This window comes from Thermobia domestica, chromosome 16 (assembly GCF_964235325.1).
Source record: "Thermobia domestica chromosome 16, izTheDome1.hap1.1, whole genome shotgun sequence".
NCBI classification, from domain to species: Eukaryota; Metazoa; Arthropoda; class Insecta; order Zygentoma; family Lepismatidae; genus Thermobia; species Thermobia domestica.
Genome location: NC_137469.1, coordinates 58,153,919 through 58,171,920, shown reverse-complemented (window position 1 = coordinate 58,171,920; position 18,002 = coordinate 58,153,919). Strand labels below are relative to the sequence as shown.

General features: G+C 35.5%; 1 protein-coding gene across 1 annotated transcript in view; it reads left to right on the top strand.

Annotated features, from left to right (window-relative positions):
- brp (ELKS/RAB6-interacting/CAST family member bruchpilot) overlaps positions 1–18,002 on the top strand; it is a gene marked incomplete in the record, with an annotated part of 771,444 nt that overhangs the window by 462,341 nt on the left and 291,101 nt on the right.

The window sequence follows — 18,002 nt, the reverse complement described above, 5'->3', positions numbered from 1 at the left end:
AATCATAAACTGCTTGGCCTTATCAAAATTCTTACACAAGAAACACCATTTTCAAACCACCACACTATAACATTTTAGTAAGTAGCAGTAAAAAAATAGAAATGGGAAGAAAACAGGATTGGAGGAGAAAAAGGGAATACATGAATCAGAAAGGGAGGGAAAGGTGCTGCTAGATGAAAAAAATTAGAAATGAAAAAAAATAAATTTCAGTAGAACCTCTCTCGTCCGCCCTCGGCAGGTCTTCTACTCCGGTTGATCTGACCCGTGCTCGAGCCAAACTTGACCCGACTGGTCAATAACTCACGAGGACCATTGACGTCTACTACCGTCGCGGCATGTTGATTACTTGCTATTACTGTATACCGTAATACAGTCATTTTTTTTTAGTTCAGAGATTGTTTATTTTAATGTAAATCCGTATTTTTGTATATTTTCTGCTAATCCAACCTTCTTTGCGTTCCAACTATATAGCCCCAATCTCAAAGGTGACGGATTAGACGTTTTCTACTGTATCTCTATTCCCAATTGGAAACAAGATTTGACATTTCGGGTACTTCAGGAGACTCGTTTTGGTCTACTGTATCTCTATTCCCAATTGGAAACAAGATTTGACATTTCGGGTACTTCAGGAAACTAAAAGAAAAAAAGTGCACAACATAAACATCCTAACCCTAATGATAGTACTAATATTAGTAGTGATCATGGCATTCATTTTAACCCATTTCCTAGAAACCGTGTAGATACTTTTCAGGTCTTCGAGTACTATTAATTTTCAGGTTAAATTATGCGCAAGTTGGAAACACTGTGTTATCGAAATTTCGCAGATAGAAAGAATAAATAAATAAATAAGTCTGAACTGTATATGGACATTAGGATAGTATTAAGTGAAGCAAATATCCCTACAACATTAATCTAAAATGTAATTAAAAGCTTCTTCCTTTCCTCGATAGATAAGCGCCAACAAGAACCGAATATATAAACATTAAAAAATAGCTTTTCTCTCCGCTCTCCCCCAAAGAAAAGCCTTTTCACATAAATCAAAAATATATATATACAGAGAACAAAAGGATAGAAAGAATGGAGGTTAAAAATAAGCGAAAGGGACAGAAAATGGTAAAAATAAATAAAGATAACAACGGGAAGACAAAAAATATATTAAATTGAGGATAAGGTAGCCACATTTTTGATTTTTCATTTCGTAGCTTACTTTAGAAGAAAAATAGCTTAAAATGTTGCTACATTAGTAATACTGCGTGGGAAGTTGTCGTAAATATACTTTACAATCACGAGTCACACGTTCGGTGCTTAATTCTATTTTATACATGTAGTTAGGAAGGATTTTAGTAATTAATGTTCTACATTGGGGAATAAATATACCGTATTAATCTGGTTTACATGTTAACAATAAATAGTATAGGTTGTACAAATTAATTTAGGATTAGTATGAGTAGGTTCAAGACCTTAGATGTAAATGTTTTATTAAATAGCCTAAAATAAAAAGAAGAAATATAGAAATTAAGTACAAGGTAACAAAAAAAAAGTTTTAGACGTCCCATTAATCATACGCTCACAGAGAGGAAACGAAATGACACACGCGCTTGGCAGGCGATCAGGAGTTAATCTAACCGTCGACCTTCAATAATATAGGGTCGAGCCTGAACCCGTGCAGACCTCTTAAGTCGTAGCTCGTCCAGTGTTGAAGAGAAATGGAGGTATCGAAGCAGTTTGTTAGCGTTTACTTTATGACTTTAAAATAGGCTTGCCAGCTGCCGTATCAAATCGCCGCATATACCAAGCGTACGGGGAGAATGCCGTGAACGAACGCACGCCAAGCAATGGTTCTAGAAATTCCGTTCGGGAGATGCGAGCCTTTCGGATGAACCTTGCAGTGGAGGATCACATGTGTTGGATGACGAGGCCCTGAAAGCAGGCATCGAGGAGGACAGTGGTCTGACGTGTAACAAACTTGTAGAAAGGTGTCATGTTTCCGCTGAAACATTCAGATTGTACCTGCATGGCATAGGGAAGTCATACAAATTAAGCAATTTTGTCTAGTGGTGGGAACAGAAACCGGTTTTCGGTTTTTAGGAAAACTGAAACCGGTTCTTGAAAATTTAAAAAAAACCGGTTCGGTTGTCTCCAAAACCGATTCGGTTTTTCACTGGATCCAGTTTCAGTTTTCTTCAAAACTGGTTCCGGTTTTTTCCAGAATTTGATCTATTTCTGACCAGAATAGTGTTTCATTGTTCTCCGGAAATCGATTCCGTTTCCACGGAAATAGTTTTATGTATTTTCCAAAAAGTTTTCACCGAAACCAGTTCTGTTCCATTCCCTCAACAACCACCACCGTGGGAAATCCTTCGCAAATGAGGGAGACCTGACGAACGCACTCACGGCCTTGTTTGCTTCCATAGCCGCCGGGTTTTATCACCAGGGTATTGTGCAAATGCAGGAACGTTGGCAAGATGTTAGCTGCTGATGTAGATTACTTTGAAATCTAAAGACACTTACCGTCCACGTTATTGCTCTTTGTTTATAACTGTTATAGAAGGGCAAGAACTATTTTGGGTACCTTATAGTAACAGCTTTAACGTTACATGATTATTCTATGCTCTTGAGGCTAAAGAAGACGGATAATTAATCATAGTGAATGATTATTAAAGAATTGGTGGAATGGCAATGTGAGAGGCAACGGGAGAACTAGCGAAAACCCACAAATACGATATTGTCCACCATATACTTACTTGGCCGGGAATCGAAACAGTGACCCCACGCAGCAGAGATTAGGACACATGCTCCCGGATGTAGAAGTATGTACTAGGTTACAATAATGTTATTGAGAGTGATTCTAGCTTCAGGCAATGATTGATTAATATGAAAGTGAGAAATAATTAATAGAGGAAGAATAATATTTGAAGATTTGAAATATGGTCCTGGATTAAGGTCGTAAGAAAGTTGTAAGTTGTCTTTATCAGAAAGTGGTGTATTACTAGAGTAGTGAAATTTGTTTAAAAATATAAATGTAAAATAAAATAAATAAATTAACCGAAGATGCAATTACATTTTTGTGCAATATGAGAAGTAGTAGAGCAGGGTGTCTACTGATACTAGAAATACTGGAATTTAATTTTGATACTGGAAATGCAGGAAATATACTGGAATTTCGATCCACATACTGGAAAAATCATGAAGCTGGTAATTTGTCAACAACAGTTTTTTATTTAATTGTTTTAATAGTCTTAGAAACAATTTTGTATCCATTGAGATTGTAAATTTTGCCAAAGCAAGAGTTGTATGCATTTTGTAATTAGATACTTAATGCAATGGGTGGAGTGGAGGGCTGTGATTGGAATTGGGAGGCTCTTTTAAAAATGTTTTTAAAAAATCATTATATTTCATAAAGATCAAGGCTGGCTAAATTTATTAAAAATGAAATATTCTTTTGATGGTGAAACAGTTACAAACCTGAAATCATCAAGAGTGTGATTATTCTTAAAAGAACTTTTAAAAAGTCATTGTATTAGGTACTGGAATTTTGCTGCTATATTTACACTGAATATAGTGGAAATATACTCGAATTTTGAAAATGAAACTCAGCAGACACCCTGTAGAATCGACCAATAAAATTTTAGATTAAGGAAGTATTATAATCATTAAATTAGGCTATAAGGAGTGCAAAAAGAGAACTAATCTTAAAATATATGTTTCTTGGACTATTCAGTGAAACAAGTTATTATGTACTTTGCAGCAATATAATCTAATAATTATAAAAATCAAAATGATTATGTTTGTGAGTTCATAATTCTTGTACCACCTAATCGATCTCGATAAAATTTTCAACATAGATAAGGTTCGGGCCTGGGATGTTTTTTATCATTTCACTCTGGCGGTGTATCTTAAAGAAAGGGGAGGGGGAGATATTTAAAAATGATCGAAAAATGACCGATGTTAGTGTCGAGTACATAGTTTTGGGGGTTGCTGAGACAAACAGTATTCTCCCTATGCGAGTAACGGGAAATCTGTTAGTTGCAAATAAAACTAACCAGCATACTTTGTTGTTCTGAGTACAAACATGTAATTATAATAGTATACAGTAGAATCTCAAACTTTTTACATTTTTAACAGGTATTACATAAGACACAATGTATCTGTAAGATAAACTTTTTATTCTTTTGGGCATTTTGTTTTTTGACAAATTTCCATATTATGGAGCTGTAGGAACACAAGTCAGGTGATTTTGCCAACCAAAGTAAACCTGCACCTTTCGCCAATCCAACCACTAGAAAATGTATTCTCAAGTATCTTTAAACCAGATTGGAGTAGTGGGAGGAGGTAGGGCCTATGTTGAAAGTTACTATCCACCATATTGGATTCAACTTTCGGTTTTTCAAATGTAAATAGGTGCAAGTGATACATCAAATTCATGTACAATTTTCTCGGAAATTCATTGGAAAACCGAAAGTTGAATCCAATATGCCGGATCCAAGATGGCGGCCGGGGTGGGTAACATGTGTCAGAGAAGCAGTACTTGATCCAATTTGTTTTTGCATATGCCCACATTCATGTCCAGTTTCATCTAAAGAAACTAAAAGCAATTTTGTGTCCGAGCGTTATAGTAGTGTATGATTGAATTCCGGATATAAGAAGGACCATGAATATTCAAATTACCGGTATGGGTAGCTAAAATTAGTACAATGCACATTGGGCCGCGGAGAACTTTGCATTTGAAACAATTTTACACGAATGCCGAGGGGACACTTTACGCGAATGTACCTTGTAAGTATGCTCACTCAAACTATACTTTCGAGATTCTGTGTGCATTGTGGTAAGAGTTCCTGTTAGCTTAAAACACAAAAGTGTTGGACCACTCCACAGTTTCATATTACTGTATATCACTCCTCTGCACCATATTTTTCTTCTCAAAATTGCTCGGGTAATTTGTTTGAAAAAGAAGGGGGAAAAAAAGGTTTCATTCCAAATTGGTAACTTTAAAGCCACAAAAATTAATCAACAACTTGTATTGTAGCATTTTTGTTCTTGTTGAAACTCCCACTTACCAACAAAACGATTACTTGATTTTTCACGGTTACTTGATTACTTGAGCTCATCGGTATGTTGCATGCTACCCACAAACAGAAATAAACTATAAGCACACGTTCCATCTCATATGTAGGTAATATGATATTTTGGATGAAGATACATCTGTATAGGTTTGTAATCTTCGAAACGTCACGTACATATATATATGAAAGCGTATCAAAGCAGCTTTAGAAATCCAATTTGTTCTAAAACTTTGTGCTAGAGTGAGTTTGATTTCCCATGTGAATGTCAGTGACCAAATGAGAACACAGAATTTCGAAACAAAAGCCGGTGTGAAGAAATATATGTACACCTCAGAACAACAACCGTGTATGTATGTATGATGAATTATGTAAGAGAAGTGTATGATCCCAAAGACACAATAAACAAAAACTGTTAACTCAAAATGCATCTTCTTTCTTTTTAATTCTTTTTCTTAAAATATAACTGCAATATCATCAGTAAAATTTGCATTTCTTTTCCCTATAGACATTTGCATATTAAGTAGTTTGATGCTGTCGTGAAAGTGCATACAAATTAACGTGTATAGGGCTTCATACATATACATATATATATAAAGTATTAATTTATATGAAAAGATATAATCTAACTTCTTAATTATATACATAATACAAAGGCATGTGTATTCGTAATATGTAGCAAATCTCGGAGGGACAGATATATATATATATATATTAAATAGGGTATTTTGAATTTTTAAATGAGCTGAATATGCAAAAACAATGCAGAGAAGTACAGAACTACATGTCTCTGACGTATAGCTACAAACTTCTAGTAAATTAACAAAATATGTCTTCAATGTAAATATAAATTTTAAAGTTATATTAATTTAGCTGTATATCCTAACTATATATAAAACTACATGAACTGATATAAAATAATGGATACTTCTGGTTGACGTCGAAACTTGAAGTTTGGCATGATTGTAACTTTCCAGAACTAACACACAGGAATATTGCCAAAGGCGAATTTTTTTTAATTGTTAGGGCGTCTAAAGGGGGGAGAAGAAATTCCCCATGTTATTTAAATGATCTTTTTTTTTTAACTTATAATCTCATGTTTTATGCTACGAATTGGAATAAAAACTTGAAATTCGGTATGCTTGTACGTTTTCGTTAGCGGTACCTAAATAAATCACCAAAAATAAAAATTTCCAACTGTAGAGTAATTTTATGGAAACTGAGAAATCTTCCCCATGTTATTTATATGGGACATCATCTACACCCCAAAATGTGTAGGCACTTCCGACAGGATTAGAATGATGAAATTTGGCATGATTATGGCTTTCCAGGACTGACCCACAGAAAAATCGTTAAAAGTAAATATTTTTAGTTTTTAAAAAGTCTAAAGGGGAAATGGAAAATCTCCATGTTACTTAAATGGGCGTTTTCTTGGAATACAAAATCTTATCTTTTAGGTAGTTGAAATACGAAAAGAAACTAAAACTTCGGTTGAATTGTGGGTTTAAGAGGTGCGAAGCCGGAGGCCAAGCAATCGCGGGAGTCTGGGAGCAAAGCCTGTTAGCAGACGAAATTCTTGAAATATTAAGAACAAACGCACAAAATTTATTCTTGACGGGCAGATTGATACGTAAGGAAGAGAGGTTGTAGGCCGAGCAAACGAGGGGTCTGGGGACAGAATCCCCAGCTAAGCAAAGGTTAGTCTTCAATAAATACTTGTGAAAACACTCTCATATTTAACTATATATATATATATATATATATAATATCAAGGGCCGGATCCAGAATTTCTTGAAGGCGGGTGCACCAATAACTACCACCACATTTGATTTAAATTTTAAAGCTTTTAAATGCCTTTAGGCATCTGTGATGTGAATGAGGAATATTACTATGTTCAGTGAATCCTTTTCCTTCAACCTTCAGCAAATCGACTTAAACTATTGCTTTTGCGAAACTAAGCTTTCTTTTAAGCCTCAAACGGACACATGGCAGCGGAAACTTTTGGAAAATGTTGCTTTTTCACTGCTAGTTTCTCATTCTAGATAGTGTATATTTACGGTGAAGGGAGGTACATGTGCTCCGGTGCACCCTCCTCCCTAAATCCGGCCCTGATCATATCCATATTTCTAAAGGTTGTTGAGTCATTTAACCGAAAGTCTACACTGCAAAAAATCGTTGTGTTATTTTAACGATATGCCTATGTGTTAACACGATTCTGTTAAAATATAACACAAACAGGTGGTTAGAACAACTCACTCTCCATTTGGAGTTGTAGGTCAAATGCCGGTAGTTGAAATGATACACAGCCTGTGTGTTAACTTAACAGAAGTGTAGAATCTTCGGTGTTGTTTTCTGCGTGATTGCCAAATATATTGGGCAGCTAATTATAAAGGTTTATGAATTGAAGCTACAGACAAACACAGTAGAAAGAAATACTTAAACAATTCCAGATATACGCAAAATTTCAACGTGCAAGGGGCGCGATGTGTTCTCAATTGTTTTACATAATTTTTCTGAAGAAATATGTCAACAGCGAAAAACAACATCTTATCACTGTGTCACTTCTACACTGCACTAGAGCTCACCAATCGACACCGGGGACTGTGCTTCAAAAATGGCGGAAAACAAGTAGAATCACGATTAAGAGGAAAACATATTATAAAGATATAGGTAAGAGTGTCCTATCATTCTTGAACAAGGTGTTGGTGAAGGTTGTATTTCGCATCATCAAGAAATATTTCAAATTAATGTTGGGAGGATGACAAAAATTTCTATGAATATTTTCTAAATGAAGTGTTCTGTAGTTTACTATTCTTATTTTAAAATGAGAATATTCTGTAAGCGTAAGCATGCACCCCACGTGGTTTTCCAACACAGAAAACTGGTTACATCAACACCAGAAATGAAATTATTTCAACACCGAAATAGGTGTCATAGTAACATAAATGGAGTCGAACTAAAACTAAAAACGATGTTAATCTGGTGGTCTGACCTTGAACTTTAGCACAGGGAGTGTTGAATTAACACCAAAACGGTGTTACTTATACGGCTTTGACCTTGAATTATGACACAGATTGTATTGAAATAATAAGAAAATGCTGTTGAAGTAACACACGGACTGTGTTATATTGATACTTGACATGGTGTAATGTTAACACAAAATAATTAATACACTACGCACTGTGTTACTTTCTTCGTGTTGGTGCAACACCGCCACAAGTAACACTCAACACTTTTCTCCACACTATTGGCCCTGACATGGTGTCGAATCAACACCGAAAATACTAACACAGATCCCAATTTAACACCGCTCAACATCGGTTGTGAGTTAAAGACGTAACACACCATGTTAAATGTCAACACCGCGGGGTTTGTGTTGAATTAACACCGCATAGTGGTAGTTAGACAGGAACCACTGCCCTGTGTTAAATTTGAGTTGAATTAACACAACCATTTTTTACTGTGTACGGACAGTTGTACGGCGATAGATTTCTTGTGTTGGAGTTCATGGAGGTAGGGAAGAGACAAGATGCAAGACACGACGTATGAGGACTTGGCGGAGGATAACCAGGCGATATGTCCATGATTAAGAGAAGGACGAATTAAAATCTATTTTATTATTAACATATTGTAATCTTGAAAAAGAAATCCAAAGATAAGAAAATCGATACACCTTGAACAAAACAATATACTTGTGAGTAGAGTATTTTCAATATTTAGAAAAATCAGCAAGAACGATTTTTTTATGGTTCTAAAAATTGTAATTCGTGTTAAATAGAAACAAACGTACACATCTATTAAGGTGAAAACTGATATTAAAATATGTTCCACCTAACCTTTTAATATGATACTAACAATATGGCAATGTACACTGTGGTTAATGGGGTATAACCTAAAACTACACAGTAAAACATGGCTGTGTTAATTCAACACAATGGCTTTATGTTACTCGAGTTACGTTAAACTTTGATATATACCTGGTATTATTTCAACTCCTTCGGGTTTTGTTATAAATTAGTAAAAAATATTAGTGGTTAAGACAACCCTATTACCTGACATTGTAATTTGTATTATGGAGTAATTTTAGTAACGCACCATTGATGTTTTGTGTACAGTGGCCAAACAACTACGTTTACAGAAACATTTCTGTTTCGCTGTTTCAATTTGCGCTTTCCTTCGTTCATCGACCTAGATGTTTAACACCGCTCAACAACTCTGTGTCGAAATGATAGCATCGGGTCTGTGTTAACCACAACACCGGACTTTTGGCGTTGAGATAACACGCCAAAGTGGTAGTTATGTTAGTAACACCATTCTGTGTTAACCACAACACCGGATCCTTGGTGTTAAGATAACAAGCCAAAGTGGTAGTCAGCTTAGTAACAGCGTGTCTGTGATAACCACAACAATATCAAATCCTTGATGTTACGATAACACGCCGAAATGGTAGTCAGCCTGGTAACGCCGTGTCTGTGTTAACCACAACACCGGACCCTTTGTACTGCGATAACACGCAGAAATAGCAGTCATACTGGGATCACTGGCCCGTGTTAAAATTGAGTTAATTTTTATTTTTTTAGTGTGTAAGATAACTTTTTAGGAAAGATTGAAATCCAATTCAGAGGAATAAAAACCAATTATTTCTCAGTTCTCTTTCGTAAGATTCATCTAGCTTCGATTTCTGTACTTGTAGAATCCCTGGATATTATTTCCTACTTTTCCGTTGAACTGGCATCAATGTTTGTATTAGTTGTTGTATCGCTTCCTTAAAAGTATGGAAGAAACTTGAAGGGAGATGTTTTCCTAGAAGTCTGAAGAAGAAAAAATAATTTGCAGAGGTATGTTTTCTTAAAGGCCTGGAGCAAACAACTCAAAGAAATATGGTTTCTTAAAAGTTTGGAGCGAACAACCCTCAGAGATATACTTTCTTAAAAGTTTAATGGAAACAACTCGTAGAGAAATAATTTCTCAAAAGTCTGGAGAAAACAACTTGGACACATATGATTTCTTAGAAATTTAAAAAAAAATATGTACTCGCAAATATATCCTTTCTTAAAATTCTGGTGAAGCAACTCGCAAAGATATGCTTTCCTAAAAGTCTGGAGAGAGAGAAAAACACGCTGATATATGTTTTCTTTAAAAATCTTGAAGAAATACTTTCGAAGATCGTAATTTCCAACGATCCCATGTAGATTGAGCTGTTATTTCTTACCTTTGTGTCTACTGTCACGTGATATCAAGACCGCAGCAGGTGGTAGGTTGACTTATGGAACCTTCACTATTTTTTTCTTCCACTGCCAAATCGCGCCAAATAATAGTAAAAGAAAAAAGACGGTATGAGCTTTTAAATTTCATATTGGACTACCCTGGAACCGCAGTTAGTCGGTAAACATCCACTTACCTCTGCAGAATGAGTACCTTGGGAAACCTGAGGGGTAAACGCACCCAAGGAATGGTACTGACTTCATTACCTCCTATATGTAAAACCGCATCTCCAAATCGTCTGTGGGCTATGGTCTGTTCCAAATAGAAGGGCATCTCTTTATTCGTAGCATTTTACTGCTAACTATACGAGTATGTATCGCCCCCGGAAAGCAGAAGGTGCTAAGCGCCATACTCCTTGATTTCCAATAAGTGCATATCCTAACTTCCCATTTCATGTTTAATGTTGGCAGAAAGGAGACAAATGGCAGGACACAATATGAAAGGTCTGCAGTGAAAACTAACTCTATAGAAGAATGAAAATTTCGGAATTAATTAGTATTTCATTCGTTTTTATGCTCTCCTGAGAAATTTGCAGTTTGGCGCTTAGCATCTTTCTACTTTCTGGGAGCGATATGTAAGATAGAAGGAAATAAATAGCAGTAGTCCATTTTTGATTGATTTTGAGCCTGTGATGCCATCTTGTGGAATATTCGAGGTAGTAGTATCAAATGACAAAAGGAGTTTGGTGATTTTAAGGGGATTCCTAGCACTAATTAGACCTATAAGAGATACTATGATGATGGGATGGGTGATAATGGTTCAATGATCAAAGTGAGAGGAAACTGAAAAACCCCGAGAAAACCCACGCAAATGGTGTTTCCTCACTACAAATCTCACTTGGCGGCAGCTGGAATCGAACCAGGGACCCCACGAGCCAGAGGTGAACGCTTTTCAACTGGACCACCATTGTCCCAGTAAATATTCAAGGATGAATGTTTTGTTTATTTATTGAAACAGAACACGATAGGTATTATACCACCTGTTCATCTTTCATGAAATAATATATTTACAATTTCCCTTTTAAACCTTGTGAGGCAATCAGCACAAATATCTATATTATTTGTCATTTTTAAGAGTCTGTTATAGGTTGCACTAATCCTCCATGTTGGCGATTTATTTAGGATATTCGTCCTTGCTTTTGCACAATAAAAGAAGCCATAGTTTTCTGGACGTGTTTTTCTACCCGATACGTTTATTTGAAAGAAATTCGTTGCAGTCTAGCCTATTATTAAGCATCTTGTATAAAAATATCCTGTCAGATAACGTTCTTCTTTGTTTGAGGGTTAGAGTTTCAAAATTCCTATTTAATGAATTAGAGTTTACAGTTCTTGGGAAAATGTTTGTCTCCTTATATACAAGTTATCTAAGAAATTTGGACTGAATTTTTTCTATTTTCAGTGAATTAATTTTTGTATCTGGGTTCCATACAAGCGTCGCATATTCGAGTTTGGATCGAACGTAAGTTTGATACAATTTTTGGAGCGTGGCAGGTTTACGAAACTCCCTACTAATTCTTAGAATAAACCCAAGATTTCTGTTTGCTCCATTTATTATGTTATCAATATGATATTCAAATATAAATTTCGTTTCATACATTACTCCTAAATCATTGACAGTACTTACAACGGGTGGTTGAGTCTCATTAATTGAATATTTAAATTGCACTGTTTTTTTACTTTTTGTAATACTCATGATTTTACATTTACTAATATTTACATTCAATAATTTATTTTGACACCATTTTACTACAGAATTCATATCTTCTTGAAGTTGATTACAGTCATTTATGGAATTTATACATCTAAAAAGTTTGGGATCATCTGCATACAACAATTTGTGGGAATACGTTATACATCTAGAAAGGTCATTTATAAATATTACAAATAGTAGAGGACCCAAATTTGACCCTTGTGGAACACCAGATAGTTGCAAGTATTAGGCTGACTTGTATCCCTTATATACAATGAACTGCCTTCGGTCTCTCAAATACGACTCGAACAGCCCAATTAACTCTGTGGAGAAGTTAAATTGACGAAGTTTCTCTATTAGTACCTTGTGATTTATTCTATCAAATGCTTTCGCAAAATCGGTGTAGATAATATCTACTTGACCACCTTGATCTAGGGTGTTTGCTATCAAATTGTTAAGAATACTGAGATTTGTGACTGTCAATCTACGTATGTGATTTTCAATCCGTTTATAAAGAATAGATTCAAACACTTTAGCAAAAGTACTCAATATTGATACAGGCCTATATTTTTGAATATCTTTACCATTATTAGACTTAGGAGTGGGACAGATTTTTGTTATTTTCTATTGACTGGGGAATTTACAAGCAGAAATAATTAGGTTTAATAAAATACAGAGTGGAAGTAGAAAGTGTTCTTCACATCCCTTTATTATATAATCTGGAATACCATCAGGACCTATTGTTCCTTTCCTCTTTAGTTTTCTTATTGCTTTTTTAATTTCAATCATCTCAATTTTTAGAATCCTTAATTTGTCCAGCGTCTCATATGAGCTGTTACTATTACTACTGCTATCCATGATATCTTCGTTATTATAGACGACTGAAAATATGTAGCAAATGAATTTGCAATCTCGTCATTACTAACTAATTCTTGGCTATTGTATGTCAGCGTGTGACGATTAAGGTGTTGGGTCTTAGTTTTAACAAAAGTCCAGAGCTGAGAAGGACCAGTTTGTAACGTGTTTTCTGTATTCGCAACAAAGTTATTATATGCTGTTCTAATTTCTTTTTTAAGTTCATTTCGTAACTTTTTAAATTTTTGGAAGTGATAAGCTATATTTCTCCTATTGTGCTTAATTGTCCTGTGGTGATGGGCTTTTGTTTTTATTTTCCTAATTATATTCTTAGTAAACCAAAACGGGTACTTTCTATTTACCTCTTTCTTGAGAGGAATATACTTATCAAAAATATTAATATTGTATTATAAAATGATTCTATAGCTGTATCAACCTCAGAATAACAGCTAAGGAATATCCAGTCAGTATTTTGAAGTTCAAAATAGAGTTGCCTAAAATTAACTTTTCTAAAATTATATGTGGTGATATTGCTTTTTGTTGTTGTTGTTTAAACCTAATAATTTGCTTAATTTTACTGTTCTGGATAATGCTGGGTGGTACACATCCTCCTTAACTAAAAGAAATATGTCCTTAGTGACTATTTACGCTGTCTAAGTTTGAAAGTACTAAATCTAAAGTTTTTCCAAGATTATTCCTAATATTATTAAAAGATGCTATATTGTACAGCGACATAAAATTATGCAAGCATTAATATTTGGCTGAGGTATTCAGAAAATTAAAATTTGTGCCTGTGATTTCTGGTAAGTTAAAACCACCATATAAGAAGATAGTACAACCTGGCTGACATTTTGACTCTATACCTTGAAATACCCCTTCATACTGCTCTACCTTTGAATTAGGTACAAAATATACAATACAAACGTATATGGTCATTTTATCAGTTGTAATCTTTGTTAATATACAATCTGTACTTATTTCAGAGCAGTTTATAGCAAATATCTTATATTTTTCAGCACAGCTAGTAACACTCCCCCTTCCCTTTGTTTCCCTGTTTCTTTTAGGTTTCTATCACACCTAAACACTGAATATCTGTCATCAAAGAGCTCTGTGTCATAGTTGCCGCTTTTCAGCCAGGTTTCACTTGTTCCAATTATATCGTAGTTTGATGACAAGATATTACAATAGAAATTGTACGTTTTGGTCCTCACCCCTCTTGCATTTTGATAAAAGATATTTAGGAGTGTGTTGGTGTCTTTTCTTTGTTCCTTGGTATTTTCAACTTTCATTCTTGGAAGTGACCAGATTTTTCATGCTTCACTTTCTTATCTTTGCTTAAGTCCTCTCTTTGTCGGGGCATCAACTTCCCCCCTCGACCTCTTGTAGCTGTCAATCTTGTGTTTCTTCTGCATAGTTGAGAAAATGACACATCATCGCCCGTCCTTGAACGGTGATCCATTTGCATTGTTTCCAACTCACTTGAACCACCTTGTGAAGAACGTTCACTCTGATCACACACATCACTATCAGTTTCGAGCTCTTCTAACACAAATGGTTTATTATCAATGTACACTTTATCAAATCTTAAGAAAGCGCACTTACCTTCTTAAGAAAGCGCAGTTGCATTGGGAGGATTACAGACGTTTGCGTAACTTCACAACTACTGTTGTGCGACAAGAAAAAACTGCGTATTTTTCTGATCGTATGAGATCTACTAATGATGTACGTAACATTTGGAAAACTTTGCGTGATCTTAGTGTAGGTAAAAGCGATTCATGTTTGATTCTTCCAGATGATGTAAATGACATTGAAGCTATAAATTCACATTTCACAAGTGTCTATAAAATGTCTGAGACAAGCACTGAAGTACTTGATCAACAAACGCATTGGCTTTCATCGCGTAAACTAAATAGCAATATTGATACGTTTAAGTTTCACACTGTAAACGAAACAGAAGTTAAAACTGCAATACACAGTATTAAATCCAACACATGTGCATTTGATGGAATAACAGGAAAAATGCTTCGACTGTCTGTTCCGTTTATTTTAACTCCACTTACTCACATAGTAAATTACTCATTAACTCAAGGTTGTTTTCCAGAACTATGGAAGCGAGCGAAGGTGGTTCCACTGCCCAAAAAACACAGTTGTACAGTCGCTTGATGAGCTTCGTCCCATCAGTATACTTCCAATTATCTCCAAAGTACTAGTAAAGGTAGCATTTCAGCAATTAACAACTTTTATCAATAAAAATGAAATATTGTCTGTTACTCAATCCGGCTTCCGTAAAGAACATAGCACAACCACAGCCCTTTTAGAAATTACAGATTCAATTTTGAATTCAGTTTTGGTCTTGTTGGATCTTTCGAAGGCTTTTGATCTAGTAAATCATGAACTCTTACTGGCCAAAATGAAATATTACAACTTCTCGGAATCAGTTATTAAATGGTTCCACAGCTATCTCTCTTGTAGACAGCAACAAGTAATACTAACAAGGAACCCTAGGTATTTATCAGAGCCCGATTTTTATGAAACTTTGTATATAAATAGAGTACCTCTTCATAATAATGCCATGGTTAGCATTAATTTGTAACTGCTTGTTATATTTCCATTAATTCGAACAGAAATCAGAACGCCTATCAGTTCACTCATAGCGCTCCATACCCTCCATCTGTTCGAGTGTCATGAGATACCTTTGCTCATTTTGTACATAAAGCACTCTACCAGAAGCACAGAAATAATGTGATCCCACAACAGACTTCACCAACGGGTTTTTGCGTCTATTTACGTTCAAATTGATGCATTGCATGACCCTCTTCTCATTTACACCAATCATACCACCTTAAACATGGCCTCTTTCAAGATGGCGGATATTCTTTTTATAACTTTTAACAGATCATATCTACCATCTCGTATCCATGTATGCTCATTTCGTGTGGTTACAATGACGAGTTTTAAAGAAAAGCTTGCATTTTTTCACCATGTTCTTAATGTACTAACGTTCCGCATTTGATCTTTCTCGAGCCCGAGTGTCTCAACGTCTTGGACTCTGCAGCTACAATTTTGGCTGTGCGTGTTTCCCGAGGTACTCTATTTATATACAAAATTTCATGAAAATCGGGCTCTGATAGATACTTAGGGTTCCTCGTAAGAGGAGAAAAGACTCAGGTATCTACCCCATCCCTGATAAAGGCAGGAGTTCCGCAAGGTTCAATATTAGGTTCCCTATTATTTTCACTCTTTTCAGCAGATCTTTCCACAGTCATAAAACATTCATCAGTTCACTTCTATGCGGATGATACCCAGATCTTCATCAGTAGTACGCCTGAAAATATTGTGGACACAATAGAGTTACTTAATACGGATCTTTCAGCTGTTAGCAACTGGTGCCTTAAGAATGGTCTTTTACTTAATCCATTAAAATGTGTTTTCACTGTATTGGGAACATCACATCAGTTGAGCAAAATCAACTCTGATGACCTAAAAGTAACTGTAGTGAATTCCAGTATTCCAATTTCTCCCTTTGTGAAAGATCTAGGCTTAATAATAGACCAAGGGCTTAGCTGGAATAAACACATTTCTGAACAGTGTATTAAAGCTAAGCGCATCTTACGACAGCTTTATAAATTGAAAGGCTATTTATCGCAAGAAACAAGACTATATCTTGTTAACACACTGATTTTGCCTCTGTTCGATTACTGCGATTCAATATATGGTAGCTGTCTCTCCACTCAAAATACTAGAGCAATTCAGAAAATACAGAATTACTCTATACGCTTCTCTCTCAATTACAGGAAGTCTCAGCATATTCTGCCGGTACTTAATGAAAACAATATCCTAACCATGTCCCAAAGACGATATCTCCGATACTGTTGTTTACTATACAAAATAAATTCACATAAAGCACCACCTTACTTGCATCATAAATTAACATGCAGATCAGAAATTCACCGTTACAATACCCGAGGAAGTAATAAGCTGAATATGCCCCGGCATTCTTTAAAAATAACAGAGAAGGCATTTTCAATCTCGGCAGTAAGAATCTGGAACTCCCTACCAAAGTCAATCACTGACAAACCGTATAATTTATTTAAATCATCACTCCAAACATTATTATTTAGAGATCAGAGACAAAGCATTGGCACACATGACAAGTTTACTACAGTTTGAAATTGGACTGAAATTGGTATGAAATTGGACTAGCAGTATTAGTTTTTTTTTTATTTACATTTACTGAGTGTTTTATTTATCATTAGTATTATTGAATGTATCATGTTATGTTGTTATTTGTATCTTGTATCTTATTTGTGTCTATTTTTTTTCTTTCTTTTCTTTGTAATGATGACAAGGGTTAGGTGGCAGAGCAGCCTCCGGCTGAACCTCGCCCGCTGAAATAAAGAGAAATTCAATTCAATTCAATTCTTCTCCGGCTTTTTTCATGTGCACTGTCAGTTTCTTTCTTACTTCACGAACACGCGCGGAAAAGTCCTCAGATATTATAGTGGGAGTCCCTTTTGCCTTATACGCACTTCTTAAAATATCTAACTTCCGTTTATATGAGATAAATTTCACAATAATGGGCCTGTTCCTGTCTCTGCCTAGTCTATGCGTTCGCTCAATATCTTGTTCCGAAAGTTCAATTCCGAGGCGTTCTTGTACAAACTGTCTTACTGCATTCTCACAATCCTCCCAAGTCTCATTGTTCTTCCCTTGTAAGTTTGTAAAAATTAGATTGTTCCGTCGCGAAAAATTCTTAAGCCTATCTATTGTATTTCGATTCATTACAATTTCTGCCCTAAGTCTTTTGTTCTCCTCTTTCACCTCTCTTAATTCACTCAGCACACCTTCTAACCGTTTACAAAATTCAGCATTACTCTCGCACAGGCCATTCATCTTCCTTTATATTGGCTCCAATTTTACAAACACATCCTCCAGGGTTCGGGGCCCATGGTTGGTCTCTAAACCAGCTATGACTAGCAGAATCGAGACAACTACTCCTACAAAGAATAAATTAACGTTACTTCGGAAATGTATGCTATGGGGATGGCAACAGTTCACACGCAACCTCGCGTTGAAGAGTCCAACACTAATTCTCCCATATTCAAGCGACACCCCCATGATTTCACGCTTCAC